This window comes from Ovis aries, chromosome 12, assembly GCF_016772045.2.
Source record: "Ovis aries strain OAR_USU_Benz2616 breed Rambouillet chromosome 12, ARS-UI_Ramb_v3.0, whole genome shotgun sequence".
NCBI classification, from domain to species: domain Eukaryota; kingdom Metazoa; phylum Chordata; class Mammalia; order Artiodactyla; family Bovidae; genus Ovis; species Ovis aries.
The window spans coordinates 24000551-24004949 of NC_056065.1; the positions used below are offsets into that span (position 1 = coordinate 24000551).

The 4399-nt window shown below is 37.4% G+C and overlaps 1 non-coding gene across 1 annotated transcript; it reads right to left on the reverse strand.

Moving 5' to 3' along the window:
* Positions 1–294: 294 nt before the first annotated feature.
* TRNAF-GAA (transfer RNA phenylalanine (anticodon GAA)) lies at positions 295–366 on the reverse strand. Its single transcript has one exon. It is a non-coding gene; the product is annotated as a tRNA-Phe (tRNA).
* Positions 367–4399: the final 4033 nt, after the last annotated feature.

Genomic DNA, 4399 nt, shown 5'->3' on the forward strand with positions numbered 1-4399 from the left:
TAAGAATTCAAGCACAGGCAGAGCACTAAAGTGAAGGGTCTGAGTGGCAAGCCCATGAAGTGGAGCCTTCTGCAAATGATGCCCATTACATTTTCCCCCTTCCAATTCCTACACTTTTTATTTTCTGCTTCATCATATAATTTGCCAGTGATAACAGTAAAGTGAAAGTGAAGTCGCTCAGTTGTGTCCGACTCTTTGCGACCCCATGGACTGTAGCCTATCAGGTTCCTCCGTCCATGGGATTTTCCAGGCAAGAGTGCTGGAGTGGGGTACCACTTCCTTCTCCAGGGGATCTTCCCGACCCAGGAATCGAACCTGGGTCTTCCGCATTTCAGGCAGACGCTTTACCGTCTGAGCCACTAGGGAAGCTCCATAACAGTAAACATCTACTCAATTATAGATGTCTGATAATAGTTGCAATTATATTTGGCATTCTCTTCTTGTTATTGATCACGTTTCTAAAGTTTTTGTATAAAATAACATTTTTGCTATATTTCAGCTATATAACCTTTAAAAACAAAGTTTCTTTCTATTCTAAATTTGTTAAATTATTTTAACCATAAATACATACTGAGGCTTATCCAGTGTGTGTGCATGCTAAGTCACTTCAGTCATATCTGACTCTTTCTGACCCTATGGACCATAGCAGATTATAGTTCGCTAGGCTCCTCTGTCCATGAGATTCTCCCGGCAAGAATACTGAAGTGAGTTGCTGTAGTCATCTCCAGGGGATCTTCCCAACCCAGGGATCCAGCCCCTGTCTCTTATGTCTCCTGCACTGGCAGATGGATTCTTTACCACTAATGCCACCTAGGAAGCCCTTACTCAATCCTTTCCCCCAACCAATTGATGTTATCCTCTGAATTTTCTCCTTAGTCTGTTAGTATGGTATTTTGCATTGTTTTCTTGTAAAACCATCCTTGCCTAAATTTTACTTAATCTTGAGTCAACTAAAAATGTACTATTGGATTTGGTTAGTTAAAAATCTAAGATTTGTTTGAGCTATGTTCAAATGGAAATAAGGTTTTTCCCCTGAATTTTTTTTTTTAAATTCTGTGTTGGAATCAATTCTAACTTCATAAAATAGCCTGTAGAGCTTTTCTGTTTCCAATTTCTGGAAAACACTACATAAAACAAGAATAAACGTTCCAGTTAAAAGTTTGTTAGAACTCAAGTAAATGGCATCATAGACTCGATGGACATGAGTTTGAGTGAACTCTGGGAGTTGGTGATGGACAGGGAGGCCTGGCTGTGCTGCAGTTCATGGGGTTGCAAAGAGTCGGACACGATTGAGCGACTGAACTGAACTGAACTGAGAGACGTGAGTCTAAGGGTGTTTTGGAGAAGAGTTTTTAAATTGTTCTTGAAGTTCATTGCACAATGTTTTCCATTTTTCTTCCCTCAGTTTTGCCACATCATATTTTCTCCAGAAGCATATCTGCATATATTCATAATACTTTAAAATATTATTTTACTACTGTTTGGTAAGTTCTATTTGTTGTTCTTTTTTTTCTTATTAGTTTTGATAAGATTCTTTTTTAAAAATTAATTCTTCCAAAGAACCTACTTATTTTTTATTTTTTATATATTTTTAGTCCATTTGTATTTATTTTTTATTTTCTATTTTATTGTCTTTTTCCCATTCTTCCACTAGTTTACTTTAATTGAATCTTATCTTTATCTTTCTTGAATTCTTCCTTTTTGTATAATTGGTTTAACTTCCTTGTTAATATATATTAGACTTTTAAAATTTCATGATAATTATATATAAAGCTACAAATTTATCCATAATAATACTTCTTGAATCCAAGTTTCTTGCCAGTAAGATGGTATAAATTAGACACTTTTTCCTGTGTAAGTTATTTTTTCTTACTTTTAGAAGCATTTTGAATGTTTTCTTTATCTTTGATATCTTTAGGTATGCTGTGAGACTTTTAAAACTAAATTATTTCATTTCATTTTTTGTTAATTCTGAACAGTTGATCATAATTTTTTAAATGTTTTCCCCCTTGTATTTATTTCTCTTATTTTTCACCTGCATTATCTGTACACTGATACTTCTAGTTTTTAGTGTTTTAGGTTTTCCTTTATATTTTGCATAAAGTTTTTAGTTTTTTTGTAAAAAATTTTTAGTTTTCCCTTTATATTTTGTATAACATTTTTATTTTTTTAGTTTTTCTTTTATATTTTGTATAAAAGACAGTATTCTTTTCTTATTCCCCTCTGATTACCCAACTGTCTAAGCATTATCTATTCTGTTATTGATTTCACCTATTGGATTCCTTACTTCAGTTATTATGTTTTATATACTTAGTATATCTGCTTGATTCTTATGATCACTTGCTTCTGATTTTTACTGTTAGTATCATTATCTCTTGGAGTATTTTTATTGTGTTTTTTTTGTTTGTTTGTTTTTACATTGTGTGTCCATTGCCAACTATTCCATTACTAGAGCTTCATGTTCTTTGGTTGCTTGTATTTGTTCTATAGTGGATATATTCCTCAGGTAAATAAGTATATCAGTCTGAAAACTCATGTTTTCCAGGGTGTGTCACGTACCCAATCACGTATCATTCTTCAGAAATAGGGTAAATAGTCAGGCACCTCCTATTTATCACTAGTTTATCACCCTACAGAGTCTTTATACTCCAATGAATGTACTTTGACAAATGGCCAGGGCTTTATTGCTTTTTATGGTCGCAAGACATCCAATTATTGTATGAGGCAAGGAGGGAACTTAAAAAGACCTTCTGAAAACTAGCCTTTCAGAGCTAGCCATATTTACGTCAAAATTTTCTTGCCTGGTGTGTAGATACATTGACCTCTGAAGTCAACTGACCACCAAATTTAGCATTCAGAGCTTATGGAGACCTCACTGTTTCTGATGGCTTTTTAATTTTGTCAGAAGTAAGGAAAGAATGCTATGAAAAGGTCAAAGACAAACAATTTAATGAAGGGAGAAGCTCAACCCACAGAAACAGCCAATTAAGACTGAGACCAGGCAAATGACTGGGGCATATCATCTGGAACGGATTTAAAATTTTCCTTAGGACTGTCTTGCCTTGGAAGAGTTACCTGGGTTTGGGAAGTACAGTTGGTATGGTACTTGAGAGAACTTTTAAATTTATGAAGTGCTTCATGCAAACACACATGATCTCTTTTAATCCTTACAATGATCCTATATAGTAGGCCTGGCTGGCAGGATTCTCATGTCACAAATGGGTAAGTGAAGGCTTGATGGCTTCCTTTTGCCACATTATTGGTACAGCCAGAAACAGTACTTGAACACAGGCCCTTCTGCTGCTGCATACACAGTCCTTTAAGGGAGAACATGATCTCAGGTGGCTTAGTGGCAAAGAACCCGCCTGCCAATGCAGGAGATGCAGGTTCAATCCCCGGGTGGGGAAGACCCCTGGAGAAGGAACTGGCAACCTGCTCCAGTATTCTTGCCTGAGAAATCCCATGGACAGTGGACCCTGGCGGTCGACTGTCCATAGGGCCGCAAAAAGTCAGACACAACTCAGGGACTGAGCACGCCCCTTCATCAGCAAGCAAATAAACACAACATTGGTAAAGGCTTGCTGACTCATTTAAACAGAAAGGAGTACACAGAGTATAGAATTACCCTATTAAAAATATCTGCCTGGATTAGGGCCAGCTGGGAATTTCGCCTTAGGTCTGTGGAGAGGTATGGAACTCAACGGAAGGCAAAAAAAGAGAGAAAGAGTGCAGAAAGAGTGATCTCAGCAGAACTATTTTAGGAGCCTCCTTTCCTGTGAGTTTTATTCCACAAGATTATAAAAGCTAATCCCAGGCTGCAGATTTTTAAACAGGAAAACAGGCCCTTGGTTTGCTTTCTGACCTAGTCCTCTTTCACATAACTCAGCTTGTCCAACACACAGAGCACCAAAGTTACATTTCTTGGAGCAAAAACCATAACATATTTCTGGTCTTTCCCAAGCGGTTTGTTTACTGGGTTACGGTTGGTTTAATCTTATCAGTTCTGCTGAGCAAGATGCTCTGAGCAATCTCCCTGAAGTTTGTCTCTCAGCAGGCAATTCTCCACTCCTTGCTACCTCATTAATGTCAGAAATCCCGAGGTGAGGTGTTTGCCAAACTGTAGCTCTCCGCAGAGAGAGCGAGCCCTCCTCATTTCCTGCAGATACACATGTAGAGTACATTTTTCCTCTTCTCCCTCCAATCCCTTCAGAAGGAGGAGGAATAATGTCCCTCAAATAGAATTCAGCCTAAAGCATAAATCATAGCCCTGAGGAGAACAAAAGAAACACTGTAAGGGAAAGTAACAAAAACGCTTGGACATTACGGTCAGAAATGACTCCAAAGATAGGTCTTGTGGGCCCAGGATTAACTTCTTTCCTCTTGATCTACTTGTGATTGA